Source organism: Amphiprion ocellaris, chromosome 13 (assembly GCF_022539595.1).
Source record: "Amphiprion ocellaris isolate individual 3 ecotype Okinawa chromosome 13, ASM2253959v1, whole genome shotgun sequence".
NCBI classification, from domain to species: Eukaryota; Metazoa; Chordata; class Actinopteri; family Pomacentridae; genus Amphiprion; species Amphiprion ocellaris.
Window position 1 is genome coordinate 33,376,886 of NC_072778.1, and position 26,158 is coordinate 33,403,043.

Genomic DNA, 26,158 nt, shown 5'->3' on the forward strand with positions numbered 1-26,158 from the left:
TCTTAAACCTACAAATGAACACAACTTGACATTTAGAGCAAAGTTAGACTAAATATTGCTATGTTTCTTCTAACAGTTCCATTTGTTCCAAATGTTACCCCTCCTGAATACTGGTCTGGAAGATTTGTTTGCACAATGTAGCAAATACTAGTGATGGCGAGATGAAGCTTCAGGAAGCATTGAGGCTTTCCATTCAGTTGGTTCACTCATGGTTCGAAGCTTCATGGTGCTTCATTTGCTCTACTGCGCCATCAACTGGACAAATAAAAGTAAAACAGGCAGAGTGCCTAAAATGACACTAGCTTTGCTATGTGAAGCTTTGAATTGTGCTTAAATGATAATGCCAATAAACAAGTAATATACTTAATATAGTGTCTGCTTTTCCTGATAGCAGGGACAGAGGGGGAAATGGAAACAAATTGGGGAGAGATTTGAGATTTGTAGCTTGATTGCTTGATTGATGTCAGGTTCTGGCTTTCTGTAAAGTGCTTAGATACTTTTAATTGTAATGAGGGCTATATAAATAAAATTCATTGTACTTTTGCTACTTGTTGTTTTGTGACTGTGCGTGTGGTACCAGTGACAACCTGTAAAACAAAAGTAGGGACAACATTTTATTTGTTTTTATTCAAAAATATAATTTTTTTCCACAGTGCTGGGATTCAGGTGGCTTCTTTTTTTTTGGACAATATTTCTCTAGCTCCTTGGAACACAACAGACACTTCACCTTTTAAAATACCAGAAAAAAAAAGAAATTAGAACAAGCGGTGTGTGGTGTTGTCACAGTTATACATATTACACTTCACTTGTTATGTGCCTACTTTATTAGGAGAAATCAGGTCAAAGTGTTTCCAGACAGGGGAGAAACTTCTCTTTCTGGCTGGTTCTATTAAGAAAAAAGAGTCTCAAACCGATTGAATGCAAAGATACAGCAGGTAAAAATCCAACAAATGTGAACGGGGAATCCATTGCGTTTCACTGCCCCTTATATTTTGAATTGCGCGTCAAATCTGCGAACCACTTCCTGAACCAGTCACGCGGTACGACCGGCTAGCGAGGCTTCGAACGTCATCATTTTTGGCTCCTCCCCTAAATTAAGTAAGCCTCGATACGCGCTTCGTGGACACGCCCCCTCCATTACTCGACACACGCTTCGAAGCCTCGGCACATGTCGTAACATCACTAGCAAATACTATTTAGGCTGATGTTTAACCTGTCAGTCATCTTTATTTCAGTTGTGCAACATTTCTTGACCACTTGGGGACACTGATATCTTCACCTTTTACATCAATATATTGAATTTTTTGGCAAGCCGTTGTATATTTACAGATCCGTGCCGTAAATGTCAGTGTGGCGTTCATCCAAAAAATACGTCCTGTGTTCATCGCCCAAAAAACTGGAAATAAGGCTCCGTCCACATTACAACAATACTGCTCTCTTTACCACTGAAGACTTACACTAAAACCAACAGTCTCTCTGCCACAGTTTGAAGCTGAAGATCTCAAAAGGTAACATTTCTGAATATCTGCCATTTTCACTTGTTTGGTATCAGAACTCACTTTTACAAAAAACTCCCTCAGCAAAAATGCATGGAACTTTTCTGTGGGCCATGCAGAGAAGCTGCCCATCTATTCAGTCCAGTGGGGTTCAGGAATAGATGAGTAGGAGGAGGTTCTGATGGACAAGAATACCTCAGAGCACCTAATCTAAAAAAAACAAAAACAAAAACTACCAACAGAAACAATTCTAAACCGGTTCATTTATGGGACTTTGGTTTGAAAAAAATTCCAACTTGTGAACTTTGAAGAGGAACTAGCTCATTTGAAACTGTGGAACATGAACTCTGAGCTCTTGTGAAGTTTGAACCGGTGCTCCCTGCACAGAACTCATTCAAGAAAATTCAAAACTGCGTGTTCAAATGTATAGAGAGAACAAACAACCTTTCTTTTCCATGTTAAGTCAAGCACTTTGTCTCACTTTACATTATTTATCATTTTGTGTTGATCAACCAATCAAAAAAGATTTTCAGCTCTAGAATTATCTTTCTGATTGTAAGACTTCCTGTCTTCCAGAACACTATTAGTGGGACTTCATTGTTGTTCTTCAAGCGCCTTAAAAGGTAAGAAAAGATGGAAATCTATGTCTATGTCTATTTCACAGCATACTAATCTTTTTTTATAAAGCGTATACACTGATCAGGAATAACATTATGACCACCTGACTAATATTGTGTTGGTCCTCTTTATGCTGCTGAAACTCCTCTGACCCAGTGGGGCATGGATACAGGATGTCTGGGGATGTCCTGTGGCATCGGGATAGTGGCAGTGAATTCTGTGGGTCCTGTGGGTTGCAGGGTGGGACCTACCTAGATCAGGCTTATCCTGGGACATCCCATAGACGCTCAATAAGTTTTGTATCTGGGGAGTGGAGAACCCAGGTGAACACCTTAACTCTGCTGTGTTCCCCGGGCCACTCTTGAGCAGTTTTTGTGGTGTGTCAGGGTGCATTGTTCGACTGAGGGTGGCAAATGGCATCAAGGACTGCTGTTGCTATGAGGGGTGGGGGGTTGCTTGACCTGCAGTGTTTAGGTGGGTGGTACATGTCAAACATCCACATGAATGTCGGGACTCAAGCTTTCCCAGAAGAACGTTGCATTAAAACAAGATGATCGATGTTACTCACTTCATTCATCAGTGGTCATAATGTTGTGGCTGACTGGTGTATACTAAATCCAATTGCAACAGTAATTAAAAGTAACCTTAAGTAACTGTAAAAAACAAATTGATTCGCAGCTATAATGGTGCATATTTTTTTGTTGTAAGAAGAAAAAAAACAGTAAAAATTAAATTTTCCCAGTGTAAAAAGCAAAGAAAAAAGGCTGCATTTGTGACCAGAAGTACATTAATGGTCACAAGTCTTCTGATATTTACAGTGTTTGTATTTCTCTCAATGGCACAAGATGCTGAAACAGTTAAATTTCAGACACATGTCTTTGCAGGGCTACAGAGATATGTTATAATCTTGAATGCAGCTTCAGCACATATTTACTCACCTCCAGCTCCTGACATCCTCCAAAAACTCTGCAGACCACTTCCTGTCATGACACGCATCTTTAATGTCTGCAGCTTTTTGTTCCTGACCAGCTGGACTATTAATTCGATCAGGTTGGAGGTGGAGAGTGTGGTCAGAATTGCAACTACTGCTGCCTTCGCAACTTTGTCTGATCCTCTTACAGTTGTGAGAGTTTCCACCTGGAGACCTTTTCCTCTTAACCCTGGGTGAGATGTAACTCTGGTTCCAGTTGCTGCTGCTCGAGGAAGATGCAAGAGCAGAATGTGAGGATCTGTCATAATCTGACCTTTCGTAGTGGTCAGAGACAGTTTGTCTGTAGTTCACATCTTCACCTTTAGCCTTTTTTCTCTGTATCTGTGGACTGGTAGGTTATGTGCTGATGGCTTGGTGGAGGGTGTGGGCCAAGTGGATCCTCTAAAGTAGGACTTGCCTGGATGTAATTGGTACAAGCCTGAGTGTTTCTGGATGTAGAAGGACCTGCATAGCGGCTTATGTCATTTCATCGATAAAAGTTAAATAATATGCTAGAGAAATGCAGAACAAAAACAGACATCAAAGTAAAATCTCCTTTCTACACACAAGCTAAGTTAGTCATAAATCATATTTACATCATGCAGCTTTTACGTCATCCCTGACCCGACTGGACACATGGTCTGTGCTCTTCTCTGCTGGAGGTGGATGAAGGTTCTGCTGGACAGGGTGGGTGTTTGGAGATGAGGGCTGCTGCATAGGCCAGCTGACATCAGGGTCTTCCTCTGACAGATGTTCATTTGCTCAAAACAGGAACAAACACTGCAAACCAACAGTCATTAATTAGTACCACCCACTAGAAGGTATGCAGAGGAAGCGTATTAACCAAGTTGATCTGCAGGTGTGACATTGATAGACTGCAATAATTCATAAAATGCAAAAAATTTGCAATGACATGGCACTATTAACTTACTGAGAGCTGTGGCATTCATGCTGACTAAGTGGTGCATGCTGATGAACAGATGTACCTGATGGCTTTTCATCCATTTTACAGCATCAAGCTGGAGCATTCCTTTCAGTATTTCCACAAACATCAGCAAATTACACACTTCTATCTGCAAAATTCTCATGATTGATCTGGCCCTAGAACATGAATAAACAACAAGAAAAGTATCTCCAGTCAACTCAAGGACATTTCTGAGCACATTTTGTTGATGTTTCACTAATATTTCAACAGTAAAGGATCAAAAAGTGCACATATACACAGAAGGTCAATAAGAACTGTTCTGCTGTCTGAAAAGACAGTGAGCTAGTTAGCAATAACATTGAGGACAGCAGACTTGGTCTAAAAGCAGGCAGAACAAAATTTTTAAAAGTGGGTTAAAATACTGGAGGAAAATATCTGAAACAAAGAGGAAGAAAGTGGCACAAACAGAATAAACCAGACAAAAAAAAATCCTGGGTCTTACAGTAGGTGCAGATCAGGGGAGGGGTGATGAAATGGTAGGTCTGACTAGAAGAAAAAACAGTTTGTCTGCAGCTGAGTGAGTCTCCACTATGTACCTGATCTGGAAACACAGCAATACCTTAAGACAAGTTGAAAGTCCAAGCTGAAGACGTTTATATATTATTGTTTTGTATATATAGTAGCATGGTTTATGTATATCAGTTGATAATAATATAGTGTGACATCAACATTTTAAAAAGTCAACATAGAGCAGGCTGTAGTCATAATTATCACATTGTATTTGCTTCTGCCAGAGTAGAGTGCTGAGGTACAGAGTCGCAGCCCAGCAGTCCAGAGAACACATGGCCTTTGTGAATAAAAACCGCAGAATAAAAGATAAAACATTTTTTATATAAAAACTGCTTCCAGTTGGACAATAAATCCCAATCAATCACAGTTTAGATCAGTATGACTTATTCTGCAGCAGTGGAAATACTTCCAGATTGAAGGTCTGTCACTATATCACTGAAATATCAAGTAATGACACATTTTGGTTCAGGCCAAACTCAATCACTCTGACTCTGTAAGGCTCCCCTTGGAGATCTTTCAACATAACATTTTCTAACTTCAGATCTGTATGTATTACCCCGACCCTAAGTGCTCTGATGAGCTGAAATGTTTTTAAATTAATGTAGCAACAATGTAACAATAATTTTTCAATCTTCATATTTGAGCAGTTTATTATTATGGAGAGAAAATCCAGTTCAACATAGCTGCTGAACAAAAGGGGAAATTTCCTTTAGATGCAACTTATGGAAGTATCTTTTCTGCACATATCATAACAACTTTTGTACAGTTGCTGAACTAGATTCAACAAGGCAGCCACATATAATACCTCACAGACAGGATTTATATTAACTTGAAGCACAATTACTTAGACAAGCTGATACAGATTTATTGCTATTTTGTCAAATACAATTAATATAAGCCACTTTTAAATGCCAAAAGCCTTTTATTAAATGGTGGAAACAGGTCCCTTGAATAACATTTTAGAGTGCTTTCTGTGGCATAACAATGTCATTCTCATTGTGAAAAACTGAAGCCTATGAACAGACATCAAAAGTTAAATCAAGATCATTTAGCATTATTTATACATGTATGTACAGTAAATGTGTTTAATTGATTTAAAACCCTTCAATTTATTGCAATTACCCATGAAAGATGAAGCAATTTAACACGATTAGGCTCATTAACCTGTCATTTAATGTTATTGCACTGAGAGCAGAAGAAATGTTAGTGGACGTTTAACAGTTGAACTGTGGATGAAATGCACCCACAGAGTTCAAAATCTTTATGATATACTTATCTTATAGAATGTTAACATTACTATGACATCCACACAAAACAGTATTTTTTGTTCAAAAAGAGTTAAACTGCTTACAAATTCTAGACCTACTGAGTTAATCTAAATGTGGTTGGTCAGATGTTGCTTTAAAGGACAATGATGAGATACCCGACAACAGAGATGCCACGTATGTCAAAAAGTACGAATAGAATTTAATCAAATATTACATGCTGCCTTTAGATTCTGGTTCAGTATCATGGGTGTGATAAAAACTGAAATGTGTCTCATAAATCGAAAATGAAACACTTTGGCATGGAAACGGTTAAAATGACTGAGATAATTGTCAGGTGCTGCAGCTGCAGAGGAGTGAAAGAAGCCTGGAGATTTGCTCCTGAGGATAATGTAGAAATTTAAATTAGAGTAGACAGAATGGGTATTCCCAGTGAATGTCCAATTGGATGATATTTTTAGATGAACCTCCTCGACGCAGCCATAAAGAAATGGCTGGGGTTATGACTCATAGTCTTTGTTATTGGCTCTTCGGTATCTCTCTGATGTGTAATTATTGAGTTTGAAAACAGTCACTGCTTTCTTATCCAGTCCAGACTATTGTGTAATGTGAGAGGAAGCCACTGCAATGTGTGATTCTCACCACAGCAACATTTTTAAAAGACAAAAAAAAGAGAAAAGGAATAAAAAGTGAACAAACCTTTAATACAGAGAAACTGCAAGATGACAAACACGCTGTCCACCAGGGGGCAGTCTGCAGCTGTGGAAGGATAACAGATGGAATCATACTTTATGTGCAAGAGGAAATTTCACAGGAATGTTATTTGTGCTCGTGTATTTGGGGTCAGACTGATTGCGTTAATGTCACAAGATAGGGTCATAAGTGAGAAAGTGGACTGGCAGTAAATAATGGAGCAAATCAATAAACAGGTGAATGTATGAGAGGATGTGTGCGCGTAGGTGTGCATGAACTGCATGTTTCTTTACAGAGGAAGGGGGAAAAACATGGTGAGGTGTGTTTCCCGCCAACGGCCTCTGCATAGGAAACAGGCAGATAAAAAGAGGTTTCACCAGCTTCAGTGGGATTCTGTAATGCAGCTCAGCATCTACATCAAAGCCCATTACATTTGAAGAATGCCACAGCTTTTCTCGACTAAATTGATCCATCGGCTCGTGCTGACTCCCAGCCTGTGTATGACTGAGCAGGGATGACAGGCGTTTTGTAGGAGTTATCGCAAAGGGGGAATCGACTGTGACTCTGTGTGTGCACATATTACTGTGGCTCCTGTTAAGAGAATCAAATTGTCTCGCAGGGATATAAAGATTAAGAAAATCCTCCACATATTGGATATTTTGGTTAGTTGGTAGAGAATTCAGGAAAAAAAATTGCAACTTGTGTAAGGTGAGGGTCAAGGAGCAATGCAACAGGGAGAATGGTTGCTTCAGTCCTGAAAAGCATACGAAGACAAACGAGTGTGAATCCTTAATAATTATCCTCCATAATTATGGAACAACTCACTGGGGTTTCTACTAAAATAGACTAGCCTGCTCTGTGTGCAATGTAGAACAACAGCGAAAGAGCCACAGAAGAGCATCGCAGGACGGAAGTGGCTCTGTCGTCATAGGAACAAAACACCCAGCCGGGCGAACCTCAGTGTCAAGAATAGGATTATCAATTAGGAAATTGAGAAAACTTTGTCTTTGAAGTGAAAAGTGCTTTGTTTACCTTATGCAGCATGAAAGACAACACGCAGGGAGCTAATTCCTGCAGATATAAGTGTGGTGAATTGGAGCAGAGTGAAGGAGTGGGGAAGATAGTGGGAAAGAGCTCAAGTTGCCAAATCTGTGTGTGTGTGTGTGTGTGTGTGTGTGTTTGTGTGTGTGTGTGTGTGTGTTGTGTTCAGTGCCCCCCTTTTTCCAGAGATTAGGGTTTTTTCAGGGTGTGTGTGTGTCAGTTTGTGTGCTCTCTTGTGGGTCTGAGGCTGATAAACCTTGCTTGTTTCTGTCTTGGTATAATCCCCTTGAGTGTCAACACGGTGATAAACCCATGAGTACGTTCTTGGGTGTCGCTGCCTCCAAGAGCCAAGGTAAACACATTGGCTACCTGCCTCTGCTAGAGCCATGGGACACATCATAAATACTTTGACGTAAAGAAACACAAAAAAAAAACTGCAAAAAAGACAAAGAGACCCAGCCCAGACAGAAGCATTGTGTCGCAGGATTAAGCCACAAAACTCTTTTATTTCTTCCTCTGAAAGCTCCTTCTTCTGTCCTCCGCCCCCAACAGAATACACTCGATGATTCAGAGCTTTACACTTATGATTTGTGAGGGGAACAAAAGAATGTGACCTTCCGTGTTGCACGATTGACAGTTTAACATGTCTAAAAAGATGGATTAGCTATCTCCTGGCCTCAATAAACGTCTCTCAGGTAACAGTGACGCAGATTGAGTGAGTTACAGTGGAAAAACTACACACGGGTGTTCTTCTTATTCAGGTGATTCCTGGTAAAAAAAAAGAAAAAGCACAAAAAACAAATGAAGCAGATCAGGATCACCTGCTGGCAGATGAAGGACAGAAGAAACGGGAGGCAGGGGGGCACTGCAGGAGATATGATGCCAAGCAACTGGCTCACTGATTCGAGTTTGAGTTGCTGCCTGTGGAGACACACACCTGGCTGTGGAGCTATTTTTTTTTTTTTTTTTTACCTTCCTGACAGTTGTATGAAGTGGTCTTAGTGGACGCTATGTTGCACGAAGACAGAGTGGAAGACAGCCAAATGCAATAACATTAGGTAATTTCCAGAGACATTTGGAAGTGGTAGTAATGCTAGTGTGTGCGTGTGCTCATTGTTACTTCCTAGATGTTTGAAATTGTGTGTCCAAGTCAGCTGCAGGCTCCAAGATTAGTTTAATTCAGTGTATTTGCACAGGCAAGATGACTAAGTTACTGGGAAGCTATGCCACATCCCACTGCAGGATGTGTAAGCCAGATGAAATTTGGCACAGCCTGGTTCACCAGTTCTGAATAAAGTATCAGCAGAATGTGTTTCTGCTGTTTTTCTGATGTGTTTCTTTCTATCGTGTCCTCCAATCTGCCATGTAGGTCTTGAAAAACCCTTAAAATCTCACAATCTTCACCTATAAAACCTCTAGAAAAAAAAGGCTAGACTGAACTTAGGGTATAATTGATGTACAAGAAATCTAGAATATTTGGCGGAAAAGTGTATAAAAAATGCTCTTTGTCGTATTGAATACTACAGCCTATTTTGATATCATATAGATTCCATGAAGGGTAGGTATAAACTGAAACACAATATACAGAGATTTTCTGGTAGGGACTTAAAGCTGGACGATTATGACCAAACTTTCCATGAGCTGAAGGAAATTTTTACTTCTTTCTGCTTAGATTCTGGTTCTACAGCATGAAACTTAACTGTTTTGTTTCAGTCTCATGGAATAAACATCTGCTAGTCTCCTGTCATACCGGGCAGCTGCTTTTAGTGAAAGTGGAAAAAAAATAGAAAAGAAAAAAAAGCAACTTGATGCTACCTGCCAAGCAGCAAATGACAGATGGACTCAGTTAGCAACTAGCTAATGAACATGATGGAGCATTTAACAGCTAAAGAACCACATTTTGGATAGTGGTGACCATAGATTTTTAATCTGTAAAGCTGTAAAATCTGGCCTCCAATTTTGAAAAGAGCCTGAAAAGTGCCTTAAATATCCATTCTTTCTAACTGACAGCAGGGGGCGACTCCTCCGGTTGCAAAGAGAAATCTGATTACATTGAAGTAGATGAGAAAATGACCCTACTTATCTCTAAATCTGTTAACTCTGAATATTTTCCTATGGTCTCAATCACTAGCATAAAGACTTTTTGAATACAGCATGATGTCCATTTGGTCAATTATGGTCCCATTTAGAGTTGAATAGAGGATTAAAGTGTGTTTTAAGAAGGCTGTACCTTGTAATTGACACGTGTTGCCATCTTTTTGGCTTATGCTGTATCTAGTCCTCGCTCATTACACCAGTTTCAAAAGACAAAGATGATGTCCCAGTTGCTGGTGGAGACCAAAACAGAGCCAAAAGGACAATGATTTATGGACATGTCAGGTCACCAGCAACACAAGTTCAAATCAGTGCAAATGTCAGATGAATACTAATGTCTTAACCATGTAAATTCTAGAATATGATGAGATATGGTTGTTGTGTTCATAGCACTGTTCTGCCGGCCTAGGTGGTCAAAAAGTGCTTCTAGGGAAAGAACATGAAAACTGAGTGTCAAGGCTTTAAAAGACCAGCAGTCCTTTAACGGCAGTAATTGTTCATTTCTTTTAGTTATGTTGAGTTCCAAAGAATTTTAAAACCCTTTAGCAGAACATGTTAGAAAGTTTTTGACTTCTGTGGCGTTCACAAGTCAGACCAAAGTCATGAAGCACAGAGAAGGATAAAGACAGATATTTCTGCTTAAAGAAGGGATGACAGGAAGTTAGGAGACATATGAGAGATAACTTTTGAATAACGACCATCTGAATATTAATGAAAAACGGTGTGAAAGATCATATCTGCAACAAGTTCCAAGACAGTGGAGAGGATAATGATCACGATAAAGATGATGAAAGAAGGAATTAAGTAGCTCGAGAAAAGTGAGAAGTAGTGGGAAGAAGGGATTGGGGGAGAAAGCCGAGATAAGATGACAGAGCAGTTCCGAGAGTAGTTCGATTTGACGAATGTGCACATTTCAGTAAATACAGTGATATCAGTCTATTTGATCTCTTCACCTAGTGGTCGTAATTTTACCAGTGGCAAGTCATCACGGCGTTGTCACAGGAAAGCACGCCTCACCTATGGCGAATTTGGGATTTAATTTCATTGCAAAGCAAAGATGTTTCTGGTAGATAAGGCAACGTCTGAATAGAGGCAGCAGAAAGCAAAGCTGTCAGCAGATGAGATCATATTTACTGCTGAGCCTCATTACAGTAAGTCCCATCACAAAGGAACAATGTACAGCAGCAAGAAGAGGTGACACGCCAAAGGAGACATGAATGCATGAGAGAAAAAGGACGGCATAATGTGGAGTTTTGGCACCATGAAGACAGTGACTAACTGCTCCGATATGAAGCACCGCAGCTGAACACGGGGAGCTTCTCAGATTTTGATGTTCAGTTGTCATGGAGCTGAAGCGGTCAGCCGTGGTTACATTGATAATCTGCTCACCGGGCGTTTCTTAATGAGATCACTGTTGGACATAGACGTCCTGTGTATTCAGAAACAATATCCAAAAATCCTTCTATTAGTGTGTGTGTGCATGGGCCTCTGAGGATGTGTATTCAACCTATATCTTCCCTGAGCCTCCCTGAGGCTGCTGCACAAAACACTTAACGTCAGCATATAGAAGCCACCAAACAGTCCTTCCATTTCTTAAGCAGGCAGAGACTCATTTATCACTATTTCGACTTCTCTTGCTGGAAAATGCTCCACTGTGAGGCTGAATCTGCTTTGCTAAACCAAGCTTTAAAGAGTCAACAGTCCATGTGGTCATTTCTGATAGATAAGACATGATCCGTGCTAATGATGAGTGACAGCGGCCCGGACACGCACAGTTACATCTTTCTCAGCAGTGAGGCCCCAGTCACGAAGCAGCAGGCGCAAAGTTAGAAAGCTGCATTAAGTTCGTTAAATCTACGCATCCTGACAGGGGACTGCAGGGCACTCTGTGTGAATATTCACTTGGAGGAAGTTCATCTTTTCCTTCCTCACGCCCCCCTTTGTTTTATCATGTGGTGGATGGGAAACTTCAGGAGGAGAACTTCAACAATACATTCCCTCCAACATCTGAGGAATGTCTTTCTTTTATAGTCTCCCACAAAGAGATGTGGAACTTCTCCACAGCTATTTCTCATTGGGGTGACAAGAAACCGAGGGAGCTCCTGCTTTGTGCAGTTGTAAGCATCGGGTGGTTCGAGTGTACGTGCACATTTGTGTCTGAATATTCATATTGCCACTGTATGTTTTGTATCTGTTTTGCATAAGGGAACACTTACATAGACACAAGGCAACACTCACAAAGAGCACAACAAAGATGAAAAATTATTCTAGTCATTGAAATATCACAAGGAGACATTCAGGCATGCATGTAGTCGTATATATCATTACAGAGCGGGAGTGCACACTGCTATGTACGCACATACGCATGTTCTCTCACCACGCACACAAAGACATGCGCTGGAGCTTTGTGAGTGTGGTGCGTGTCTTCGGTGAGGGATTTGCAGAAGATAGCAGTGAACATGGCTCAGGATTTCTGTCATCATTGAACACATGGGGAGAGGAGTCTGCCTAGACAGCAGCATTGACAGATTGCATGAATAATTTAGGAACAAAGTGAGAGGCCTCATAGACCTCTGAATCACTACCAATGACAGCTGCCTGCTCTGACTTTGGCTCCCCTCTCATCTTTTTTAATGCATATTATTTCCATAAATTCCTCTTCTTACATCTCTAAGTTGTGTCCGGACACAAAGGGCATAGTGCCAAATCTGGTGACATACAAGCATCGGCTAGGGTCTTAGCATCGTTGCAACAAAATTTCGACAAACCAAGAAACGGTGGCCTTGAGATTGTTTCTTGAAACAATTAAATCCAAAGTGGTTCATCTCTTTGTTGAAAATGTATCTGGAGGACATGTGGATGAGCTGAACTGAAGATAAATATAATGACAGTGTTCGTGCAGATGATAAATGGGACATTATAAAAGAGATTCACACTTAGATCATCAGCATTCTGTAAAAGATGGCAGAGGGCCTTTATTGATTTGCAATTTGTGCTCTGATGTAATTGGGGAATGATGATTGGATGGCTTTTTTGATTTCAAAAAGAGGTGGAGATAAAGGGGTTGGATTAGAGAGGGTAGGAAATTAAAGGTGGTGCAATGCAGAGGTCCGGAATGAGTCAAACATTAGCTCTGCGCTTAAGCTATTAAGGAAGCATGAATTGTCCAAATTACAGATGAATAGCTACCTTCTAGGCACCCCTCTTTCACAGTTGAAAATGGAGGAAAAACATCTTTTTTTTTTTTTTTCAGCACACGTGCTGAATCATTATTTACTTCTGAATAATCATCGTTACTGGGACACAATAGCTTTGCTTATCGTGTCATTATTTAGCCAGCAGAAGTACTTTACAAAGAGAAGCTACTCCAAGAAAAACTTTGTCAGTGCTTTGATGTGCCTCATTTTACTTTGGATCACATCCAGGCAATGTTTTAATTATGATACTGCATGTACACTACTGGGGAGAGGTTTCAGGCAAGAAAAGTAAAGTAGTGATTTCAAAGGCAATGTCATGAATAGTTTTTATTCATCAGTTGACTTTGTACTAGTCTGGTAAAAAGACAGACAGAAGAACCTACAGCAAATCAATGTATGATGTACAACAGTAGTAGTTCTTTTTAATGTACTTGCACACAATATTTCAAAGTATTTGGCAGGTAGGTTGTTCCAAATATCTTGGCGAAGTTTCCAGTTCTTCTGTCGAGTTGCTTCTGTCTCCTGTCCTTAACTAACTCCAAAGTGTTGAAAACACAGCTCTGTGGAAGCTATACCATCTGTCAAGGACTTCCTTGAGACTATGCGTATGTTTGATGTTGTCATCAAGCTGCAAAATGAATTTGGGACCAATCAGACATCTCCCTGCCTAAAACTTGGAATGGTAAATGTATGTACTAAAGCGAGACCAGTATATCAGCCTACATTTGGAGCTACTTCATGTCTGGGGCATTAAGTAAAAGCAAACTGCAGGAGGGAGAAGTCAATCTAGGTTTGGGTAAGTCAAAAATAATGTTCCTTTTACAAAGTTCCAATCCAGTTAAATTCAGTTTTAGCTTTATGGTGCCAATTCAAAACATTTGTCATCTCACTGAATGTGCCTAGTGATTTAGAGACCTTACAGATGTTTACAGAAAAACCCAACACATCTAAAGTCTCCTTTGGGTTTCCTTTGAACAAGCACTCAGGGACACTGGGAAGAAAAACCTCCCCTTTAAACCTCAGAAAAAGGCTGCAGATTTCCCACAAGAGAACACTGACGAGTTCCTTTTTCAAGTGTAAAATGTCCCATATTAATTGCATATTAATTACCTAAACCTAGATCCAAATTTCTGTAACACAGTTTGTTTTTTACTTGTTGACTGATATATACACACTATACTGCTCAGTGCCTTCAGGTGCATTAAATGGACTCCTTATTACAAGGCATTTACAGCTTTATTTATATTGTTGTGGACCAAACTGCCCACCATTGCACAAAGCAGATTAATGCATGTGCATGGCTTTTATTTTCCTGTGCTGGTTTGCTTTTGTTTACAATAAGACCTGGACTTTATTTACTGAAAGCTGTGAGAGTAAATTCAGATCGGTTAGAGATTCACAATGTCAGTAAGTTTGCTTTATCGTGCAGTGCAAGTACACACGCGCACACGCACACACACACACACACACACACACACACACACACACACACACACACAGACATCAAACATAATATAGCCTACACTCAACAAACGTTAAAGTTGTTAGGCAGGCGACAAACTGGCCCACTTCACTGCATCATGTCTGAATTTAAGCCAAGCTGCAAGGGTTGATATATTCACTTGAGCTGATGATTAAAGACGGTTTAAAACCCTGTCTGGAGTGTGTGTTTGTGTGTGTATGTGTGCGTCACAGAGAGAGAGGCTGAGGGTGGGATATGGTAGTCAAAAAGGATTGCCGGCTGCAGCATCAATGCCTGCAAGTGTTTGGCTTGGTGTTAACTTTGGACAACTTGCCCCAAGAGCAGCGACTTCAGAAGTGTGTTTCCAAGTCACTTCTGCGAACCAAAAAAACAATCAAGGTACACACAGGCCAAATCCCACTAGGCACTCCATAATCCTCATAGCCTTTATTACAGAGTGACCTTTTTATCTGTTTTTTTTTTTTTAAATCACCAAATCCAATGATTTTTTTAAATGGCCTTTTTGCACCAGAAGTGATTAGAAGCAGGAATCCTGTTCCCTGTGTCACGTACAGAGGGACTGGAAGACAGACCTACTGTAATCTGCATTTTCACCCCCCTTTCCTTGCCCACCTCATCCCCCTTTCAAAGAGGAAGTTGAAGGTTTATTAGAGTTGGTGGCCTGTGATTGTGTTTTAATGAGAGAATGACTGTGGAGGGCAGATAAGGCGCCCGGTTCGGGCTGAGAGGTCCTTGGTGGGATTAGAATAATCATCAAAAAACGCCATGTCTTTAAAAAACACACAATGGAACAGGGCTGCTCCTGTCATCCTCCACTCCTCCGCCCATTCATCCCTCCATCCCTCCCCTTCCCTCCACCCCCCGACACCAGTCGGCCAATTGACATTCCAGTGTGACGGTCCGCTGCTTGCAGTGGAATGTGACATTTCCTCTCATCACTCTCTGTACCGAGCCAAATGTGCAGTTCTACAGATTAGACAGGGACAGTGAGAAAATGTGAAGATGGGGGCAGTGTGGAGAGGAGATGTGATAGATGTGAGAGAGTGAGGGGGCATTGACAGCAGCACAGAGAAAGAGAGTAATGGAGAGAGATAAGGAGGCATTCAAGGACTGAATTCATGCAAACTCGTGATAATGAGGCCTTCAGACACAAGCAGCATCATTAGTTGTCATGATTTCACAAATGCTTTCTTCCTGTGTAAACTTTATTTGCATGTTCCCCATTTAATATCAGCAATCAGCTTTGATTTCTCATTATGGAAATCAGCAGTGAGAGTGGGCTAAATATCATTGTACTTTTGATTTAGGTTTCTTATAAATGTCACATATGAATGAGACATTAATAGTTGATATGCATAGACAGCAGACTGTAACACATCAGTGTTGTTCATATACGGTGTCTTGTGTGTACCTGGAAAGTTAAAACCTATATGTACTTGCAGAAAGTGTAGTAACAAGCTGGCATTATATGATTTTATGGCCACCTAGAGGCAGTAGAAACTTTAAGCTTTAAACAAAACCTGACCTATTATCATTTTCTAAAATTGCAAACCAAGCTATAGCAAATAATTCAACTGTGACCCACTGTTTATACCGTACGTACTATATATATCATATATATATCATACTGTTTAAATACTTGCATGTTTTGTTCAGTGCTTTGAGAGCTGAGTAAGAACCTGAGTCAAATCCTTTGTATGTGTTCACATTTCTGGTCAAAAACCCTTGATTCTAAAACAATTGCTTATTTACCCATCTAGCAGACAGATCAGCATTTTCATTTTTTCGGAGTTCAGTTTCTGGTTATCTGATGAATCTAAGTCCTTCTTCCTTCAGCTCATCTTGGGATCTTAATGAAAATCTGAGATGTATTTCAAAGTGTCAGCTATCAACAAGTCGTGATTTCACAGAAAGAAAGATTGTGTTTGCTACATGGCCCCGCAAACAGCAACGGTCACTCGGGCCGAAACACAAAGGTGCCATGGAGGGCGCTGTGTAACTTTCATTCGAATTTTCAAACAGAGAACCCGAGTGTGATAAGGTGACAAAACCCCGCGGGGACAGGGATATGTGAACTCTGTTCAACTGGAACTCTCCCTTATTTACTTCTCTTTAAACACTGTTTAAATCACACCAGCTAATCTGAAAGGCTTTACCAGCGTTGATGTGTGTGTGTGTGTGTGTGTGTGTGTGTGTGTGTGTGTGTGTGTGTGTGTGTACAGTCTGTGACAGAGAGAGAGAGAGAGAGAGAGAGAGAGAGAGAGTAGGGGATAGAAAGAGAGCGAGAGAGGTAGACTTAGTTTAAGGCCTCTCTCTACAGGGAGAGGGGATTATGTTTCTCTGCTGTCATGTGTTCTGACATTCAGAATGTTATTAAACTTCAATAGGCTGAGCTCAGGGTTCACTGATTACTCTTACTGGGGCTGAATCCATTATTCAGGGTTTGCTTCACACCGTGTGTTTACCAAAATCACAATCACACCCGTACGCTTCACACACTGCTGCGTATTCACCTGCACATGCACTCATATGTGCATACATGCATATATGCATAACCCCTTTCACATCGTTATACAAACGTTCCAATAAGTGCATTATGCTAAATGTACCATTGCTGCAGTGATGCTTTTTGGGTAATGTGACTGTCTTGGTAAATTTGATTTGTGTGCCTACTAAGTATGCATTGGACGTGTAGGAGAGGGCTGAAATTTAGAGTTAAGAATGTTTCTGTAGTGATGTGAGTGTCTTTCAAGTGAACCCTGACACTGAGAATGAGAAGAGAAAGAAATTGCCCACTCACAGCTCCCAGCAGCTACACCGGGTCCTGATTGGCAGAATGAAAAATGTCTCTTGTTTCAAAGAACAGTCCTTTTTCAAGGAATGGAAACAGCAATCAAAGTATTGCTTGGCAGAAAAGAGGTATAAGTGAGGAATTCCGAACTATTGAGTAAAATATTACATTGAAATGGAGGGTGTTTCCTGCTCCTTAGTATTTGACCCGATCCACGAGAGTGATTGGCTGGGAGTCTACCTGGGCTGTGAAGGGAGGCTCCCCAACTTTGATCACTGTGGAAAGTAGCCCTGCTCCATAATCCCCTCATCTGTCATGCTGTCTGAGGCGATGTGGGCTGCCATACATCTCACCCTCACTCCCTGTCCTGCTCTCCTGTTCCTTCTGTCTCCAGCTCCTGTTTACTACCTCCATCCATCTTTCCCACAAGGCCGTCGTCTGCCTTCGTACACTTAGATGGACAGTTGGGAAACAGAAGACGAGAAGTGAGGCGCAGGGTGCCAGCACTCCCTCTAACTTCAGGAGGGATGGCAGAATAGCAACTTTTCTCTTCTCACAACAATGGGGAAGTACATATCTCACAGGGACACTTAATCTTGAGCACCAGACTAACAGGCTCTGTGTCATGATTGACTGTCCCTTTCAGCCAGTCCCTGAGTGACCCTCAAAACCACGGAGATGTGAGAGGACCAATAAAACTCTAGCTGGATAATAACTCATCATAGCCTCATACGTTTTCATTTACAGCGCAATATAACCGCTTTAGCAGTTATAAATCAGCAGCTAATGGGATAAGTGGAGCTTCAAAATATGAGGCCTGATGTGTGTACTCACCACTGAAGTGCTAAAGTCATATTTAACGCAATTCCTCCCTCAGGCCAGTTTATCTTTGTCTGTCTGCATGGATACTGTGGTTAGAAAGTGACTTTTTTTGTTGTTTTGGTGCCTCTGCTCCACTGCACAAAGAATTTAAAATTTTGTTTTAATTTTTGCTATTAAACAGGATGTTTTAATTCAATGAAAAAAATAGAAATGAACAAGTAGTACAACTTAGCCCTCATCCTACAAGCGTATTTAACACAGTCAACTACCGATGGGTTACAAAAGAAAGATATTATCTTTGTTCTCTTAAAACCATTAAGAGTTGCTGAATTAATGTCGTCAGAAAAACACAGAATTTTAGAAAAGTTACAGGTGGCTTGCAAATTGTTTTAAATACATGAGTCACTCCAGAATTAGAGGACATTTGGGCTTCAAAATTTTTGGAAAATAAACCTTCTCTTTTACAATTTTCTGCTCCATATTCATCAATAATAGGTAATAAACTATCAAAACCTTGACAGGCTTAGCTTACATATCAGTGGTAAAATTTTTGTTCCATGTTTTCTGTGTTGTTTGCTAACCCTACTCTAATCACAGTAACAGGGTTGCTAATCCATGCTAATGTGATCTTTTTCTCAGCAGTAGAAGCTAGATATTTAGCTGCTGTTACTGCTGACCAAGAGGACAAACTTATTTATGTAAAAAAGCAAAGAAAAAAGTAAAACGAATTTTCCTTATCCTGATAATATGCATAACAGGGTTGCATGAGGTACAGTGAGACATTCAATCAAGGCTGACAATGAAAATATGAAAAATAGAAGAGAGGACATGGCTTTGCTCTCAAAATTCTTTTGGAAAACTGTTTGCTGATGTTCATTCCAGCGTATCATGTGATTCACTGTTTTCTTCTTCTTCTACCAGTTAAAAAGGTTATGCTAACAGGGCTGTTGTGGGACACATGCAAAATAATAATTTTTCAGAATTATTATGTTGATTTAAAAAAATGTGTCCACAATTACAAGAGACATCAATGAAAAAAAAACTAACTAATCAACAAAAAAAGGAGATTTAAAATCCACTCGAACTGTTTTATTTGAGAATCAATGTCGTCATCAGTGAGTTGGGACAAGAAAAAAAATGTCATTTTAGGGGCAACTCCAGACTTATTCGATATTTTAAAAAATATTTTCAAACATTCTTTTCTCCTAGTTTTTTAAAGATTTGGTTTCAGTCAGAACGAGTAAATTTACACAAAATCTAAACTATGTCTTAGTATTTTGTACATAGATTATTTGAAATTTGATGGGTGGGACCTAAAATGTCCTCCGATTCTGGAATGACCCACATATTTTATACAGATACATTTTAAAATGCAGCTTTCATCCTGAGCACAATTCACATTAGTGCTTTAAAGTTTGATTCTAGCATAATAATCTAGCATAACTCATGTCATGTGAATATTAATCATGTTTATTTATACATCTTGCAATTTTGGCAACATCAAATCTGGCCAATTTTGATCTTCTTGCCATTGTTGGTTGAAAAAAACACTGATGTCATCAAAAAATACATTATACTGATATAATGTACATTTATGCCAACTAAACACATCTTGTGACTCTGAGAAACTTTCTTTCAAATCTTTCTTTTTCTTGCCTCTATCCCTCTGCAGCCTCCAAAATGGTCACATTTGTGTTTCTTCCCACATCAACACAATGTCCTGATCATGCTTTAAACTGTATATTGTATAGTTCAGATGCATAACCCGCTATTTCCAGCTTATCTTGTGTAATAAAATGTAAACATCTGGTAGTCCTGAGACATAACATTATGAAATCATCTTGTTTTTACAAGAGCTGTATTTAAGGTCATTGACAGACAGCATGGGGAAACTGGTGTCTGTCTCCTTCAAAATGACTAAGAGAGTCAGTCAAGCCTCCCAGACTCCCACCCACCATAAGTGTGTGATACATTAAATGAGGATCAATGGCAAACATGTAAACATTTCCATTTAATAAGACTGCATAGGCAGAACTGGGTGATTTTCATCCCCCTGGGACCCATGTACACTGTTGTTTTCAAAACACAACTTTGGTGGTTGACAAAGTTAAGAAAAATTGTAATGACAGAACAATAACACACCTGTGAGATATAACACTAAAAGTACCTGTGGGTTATGTGTGTACCTCAGTCTGTATGATGGAAATTATATATGGAAAATCTAATAACTTTTGACTTGCCCCTAAGTGGGGGATGAGTCTAATTCCGTTTTTTTCATATAAAAATATACTTAGAAATTCTCTATTGACATATAGTTGACCTTGAGCACAACAGCTAATGCAGGGACATAACATAAGATCAGGGAAAATGTGATTAGAACTGAATTACTGGCAGAGTCTTTGGCCCAGAGACATTATCAGATATTGCATGGGTTATGCTTTGGCCCCAAAAATAATTTTTCCTAATAGGAGGCTCTATGCCCAACAAACTTGAAACTTGAATCTAATCATTGTGCTTATTGTATACACTAAGCAAAAATCTAAACTCACTGCAATGCAAGTGATCTTCTTTTCAGACTCAGAGAAAACAAAACAATCTTATTTTCATTATTCTGGTGAGAAACATCATAAATTTAGCCAATTTGTGCCCAAGGCTTTGCGGTGTTCTGTTTCATCAACTACTAAGTTAATCCATATCCTCATCAGGTGTGGCTTTAAAATACACTGATCTGATGGTGTGACCACTTTAAAACGCAGCTTTTTTCAAATAAGACAATGCTACAGACAAGAAGAGGATGATAAGAATGGGCTATGGGCATGCTGGATGCTGGCATGTCAGTGAGCGCTGCAGCCAGGCACTTGAATGTCCACAACTCCACCATTTGTCATGTAAGAAATCATTTCAGACAGCTTGATATGACAGACAGTCTGCAACACGATGCTCTGGATGTTCGTGTCCAACAGCATGATCCCATCCCTAAAATGTCCGTTAACCTTGCCAAGTCCTTCAGGAAGAGTCAGACAGCATCCACAAGTGGCATCAACAATCTGTTTAACTCCATTTCTGCTCTATGACCCCACTCTCAACCTGCCCATTATCGTTTCCACTTGTTTCATTTTGTTGTTGTTGTTTCATGATGTCTGTTCTGTTGCAGAGATGCCATTTGTTGGAACAAGCATTATTCCCCTGTGTTATGAAGAAAGGACAAAACCAAATAAAATATGCAATGCTGCTTTTACAATTTTGTTCAGAAGATTTTATCACTGTATGTGTGTGTGTGTGTGTGTGTGTGTGTGGTATAAAAAAAAAGATACGCATGTGCATATACTGTTGTATATGTTTGATCAAGGGAGCACTAACACTGTCCTGAGGCAGTTTCTGTGAATTGTCAAAGTGCCGTCAGATGCTTTCTTCAGATTCCGTCCTGCTGCGAGTGCCAGCCAGTCAGACTGAAAGAAACGGCCCGAGGGCTGGATGGATGAGAGAGGTGCTACATGCTATAATGGGCCTTCAGTCCTGCAGCATCTCTGTGGGCGGAGTGCGTATATGTGTGTGTGTGCTTGGGCTTATGTGCACCCATGTCCATGTCTGTGTGCATGTCTCTGCTCATGTACATAAGCAGAAGAAAACCTCCCACACAGGAATGTGTGCAGCCACAGCCTGCAGCTGCTGGTGGGTGTAAAGGCAGCACTCATGGAGAAACAATGGGCAGGGGCAAAAACAGAAACAGGTGACTTAGAAGTGACTTTAAAGATAAATACAATGATGAAGAAGTCAACATCCATGAAGCTGTGTGTGACTCTGCCCCTTTATTAGGGGCCAAAGCAGTTTCTTCGAGCTGTTCCAAAGAGAAGTGAGCATTTCCTCCTTGATGGCTGTGAGACTTTACTCCGTCGCTCCAACACGAGCTGACAGCAGCGTCTTCACCACTATCGATTTCCTTTCCTCCTCTATTTGGAAAAACATGGCTCACATGCCATGAGGAGATGCCGCAACAAAGTTAGACTACCTCTGTTTGTAACAACATTACTGAAATGCAAAGGAAGAGAAAGAAAGAGAGTTTGGGAGCAGACTTGATTTAAAAAAAACGAAACACCCACGGCAAAAATCAATAGCAAGCAGCAGCATGACACGCACACAAAAAGCAGCTAAACAAAGAAAAAAACAAATAGAATTATGATTCAAAAAATATTCTCCAAAGCTCACAGCACTACCATGTACACAATAACAAGCAGCATCTACTATAAAGAGGGCTCTTTGAATGCTGAGGCTCTCACAGACATTAAACTGCAGAAAAATGCACCATATACACAGTCCACAGCATTCATTTGTAGTCTGACTGAATCCCAAAAATACATACTGACAAATGAAAGAGGTAACTTTGGATTTCAAGCTTGTAACATGGTGCCTTATTAAACGCAAGCAAAATTGGACAGATTAAACAGCATGTATAGATATTATATTACAAGTAATAAAATGTGTAGTTCAGGTGGCATGACCCGTCTATAACGAATTTATCAACAAAGCTAAATTGTTTCCTGTGTGTGTGTGTGTGTGTGTGTGTGTGTGTGTGTGTGTGTGTGTGTGTGTGTGTGTGTGTGTGTGTGTGTGTGTGTGTGTGTGTGTGTGTGTGTGTGTGTGTGTGTGTGTGTGTGTGTGTGAGAGAGAGAGAGAGAGACTCTACACCTGTGTTTTCCTAGGTCTCCTGGAAACTGGCCCAGCTGCTAATCAACTGTTCCTATGAGAGAATATGTGAATATTCTTATCAGTGTGAGTGTGTGTGTGTGTGTGTGTGTGTGTGTGTCCATTTGTGTAGGTATGATGATGATGCTGCTGCTGCTCATCAATAGTTCTCTAATGAGGGATAGAAAGTGTGAGAAATCTGCACCTGGACACAATTAGCCAGCCTTCACTTTCAATGACTCTCCAGGCTTGAACAAGATACTCTCCCTGTACTTTCCTTTTTCTCTCTTTGTTCGCATGCGTTCTGTTTTCACATCAGTTTTTTTTCTTTGCTCTTAAACAACATTTCTGCTGCTTTTTGCTGTCTTCGGTATTCCTGCTGGTGCTTTTGAGAATCTTTATTACTCCTCTGTTGAAGGTGTCTTTTTCTTGAAGAAAATTGTGCTCCTGAAGACATGGAAGTTTCACAGAACATCAGAACTTTAGGATGTTATTTAGTCTTCCTCAAAAATGTATGACAGGGAACACATCCACACTTAAATTTAGACAATCCTGGCTCCAGAAACCAGGACAAATGATTTAATCCTTTGATAAAGGTCATTTAAGGTGCAAGTGTCCATGTTTATCGGCTCTTTAAGTCCAGTGTTTAGTCCTGGACATTAACACATACTGAGCCCGCTGCCAGATCACAGCGGAGTGAAAATCAAGTTTTTTCACCTTTTGCCATGCTCATACAGGATTTTTTTTGTATGTTTAAAGACACATCTTGAGCAAAATGAGCAGTCAGTGTCATAGGTGAGCATTTTTTCCTCAAAAACACTGATCAAGATTTCCAGGGTTTCATAGGTAACAAACCTAAAGAATCAATCCTGTCAACTTCCAGTGTGTAAATTTAAGTATTGTTATTCTTTTGTAGAATTGTTTTCAGGTTGAAAAATGTGTGATTTAATTACCCCAGTATTACAGTTTGCCACTGTGTCACATAGAGGAGTTTTACAGTGTTTGTGCAAAGTTTTAGGTGAGCTGATGTGCCTGAGCTGCAGCAAACAAAAGAAAGATAGGTAGTGAAACTTTATAAACTCACGCCTTCGAAATGACGTAATAGTGTAAAGTTGTATCTAAGGCAAGAAGGAAAAAATCAAAATATGTCATATTGATTTACAGAGAGGAGTTTGTAGGGATTTAATTATTTACTTTACAGGAATTTAATAAGCCATAAGCTCCTCTGAATGCATGATTTGTAAAATTATGGATGTGGTCTCATCACCTGAAATTAGACAATATGCGTTTTTTGTCATACATTTATATTTCCCTGTATGGATCAGGTGCAAAATTAGGCCATTATTGAAACCAGATTCATGCATGGTGGTGTTTTATCACTAACTCACCTTAAAAATAAAAACGGTAAAGAAAATATATTGTTTTAATTACTCCGCCAAGGAATGCGGCAGAGTTATGTGATGATCGGTGTACGTTTGTCTGTCTGTGCACAACATTGCTCAAAAACAGACTAACGAATTTGGGTGAAATTCCAAATGCTTTATAAATGTATTTATCATTTCTGGCCATAAAAACATGTACTTCGCCAAAATGCCATGGCATAGTTTGCACTTTGCCTAAAGCGAGGACAGTAACTTAGTCCAGCCTTGTACATCTGATGTTGCAAAAACATTAATAAGTAGTGCCAAAAATCACACTAAAGTGTCTGACAAGTTTTCTTCAAACTACCACTTTTCAAAGTCATACGCAACAATTTTGAGACTTTTGGAGCGAGACGAGGTAACCACAAATGCAAAAAAAAAAAAAAAAAAATCCTGTGGCTGGTGAAACACTTATCTTGGCAAAGAGAGAGAACAGAGAGCAGCAGGAAGAGAGAGAAAGCTGAGATGTTAATTATACAGGAGGCCTTCGGTTGTCAGGGTGAGAAAGAGTGGGGCCTCTCCAACAGTTGATGTCACTAATCATGGGGTGTGACACAGCATGACACCCTGCTATCTCTGTCACACACAAACACACACACACACATTCACATGTACTCAAAAAGCACTGCAGCATACAGTTACACATTCTGTATTTGTACCTTAATTATAATAATAATAATTCCCTCATCCAGGCTGAACAGTGATATGAGAGACGACTGTTGCATGAAATGTTTGTTCCAGGTAATAAAAGTGTTTGTTTTCACTCCTTATCCACAAAGGGAATTTGCAAATCTGAATGTATGCCATGCAGACAAGGAAATAAATAGTTAAAATACTTAACTAACAAATTTTTTAACCCTCCAGCAGTGAGGATTTGTGAACCAACCAGCAGCAACGTCCCATGTCTGAGTCTGTTTATGTTTGGAGCATTTAGGTTAAAGGTTAGTTGTCTTTGAGTTTTGACAAAACTCAAAATGGCAGTTGATATAATGGCCCACAATGACATGCATTGACTTTTCTTTTTTGCTGTGCACAAACGTACATGACCGGACTCTGAGTTTGGAATATAATTTTAAGAAATAACTGACCAAAGACTAAGCAAAACTTCTGCTCATTTTCCATTCCTGCATCAGCGAAGTGACGCCTGCGAGCTAGTTCAGGAGGTCAGCTAAAGACTGCTGCACAGTCACATGGTGTTCTGTTTTCACCATTTTAACCCCTTCAGGTCCCTGAATGTCCTTGTGAAATGCATTTTTAGAAGGATGACGAGCATGACACGATGCCGCATGGTACTATTGTGATGAAAAATGCATGTAGGTTAACTGTACTTCCTTTCTGTTACACTAGATTTGCTGGAGTTGAGAATTTTTAGAGGAAGTTTGTTAACATCAGCATCCACTGACTCTTTGTGAAAGGCTGTATAAGGCTAAAATTGTCAATTTTTCAATATAGTCTGGCTGGTGATAACCACAAGGGGCCCTATTGTATTTCAAAATTCTCAAAAGTGTCCTTAATCCATAGAAGCCAAGGTTAAAGTTAAGGAGCTGCTACTGACATGTTTTGACCTTTCATCAGGGGGAAATGTTTCAAAAACTACCTAATAGGACCTAAGGCGGTAATCATTGTGGTGTGTTAAAACTGTCGGTGCCCTGCTCACTCTTTTGCTGTAACATCAAACCAATCTCGAAATCCTTGAAAGATTTCCTGAACAGAGGTTTTGAAATTCTCCGAGCTAATTTCAAAATAAGCAAAAAGGTGGAGCTGAGGTAGACCATGCAAATATTTCTGGTCCATGGACTGTACGATGATAGCACCCACCATCATTCATCGGGCATAACTTTAAGTCTTGATACAATTTAAACAGGTGCTTTATATAGAAATTCACCTCTTGTACAGTTGTCATGAGCAGGGAAATTAGCTGTAGAGTGCAAAAGTGTTTTTCGTACCAGGCTGTAAACATGTTTATTTCTGCTGTAAAGTTGGACATTTTAACATAGAAGTCTTTGGGGATTGATTCAATTTTGGAGCCAGCCTCAAGTGGCCATTCAAGGAACTATACTTTTTGGTACTTCTGTTTTGTCTTAATTTT

General features: G+C 39.9%; 1 long non-coding RNA gene across 1 annotated transcript; it reads left to right on the top strand.

The window, feature by feature from the left end:
- The first annotated feature begins 1,155 nt into the window (after nucleotides 1-1,155).
- Nucleotides 1,156-21,192, top strand: LOC111588073 (uncharacterized). The gene is made up of 3 exons (XR_002748151.3): nucleotides 1,156-1,508; nucleotides 2,073-2,119; nucleotides 17,538-21,192. It is a non-coding gene; the product is annotated as an uncharacterized LOC111588073 (long non-coding RNA).
- The last annotated feature ends 4,966 nt before the right edge of the window (nucleotides 21,193-26,158 follow it).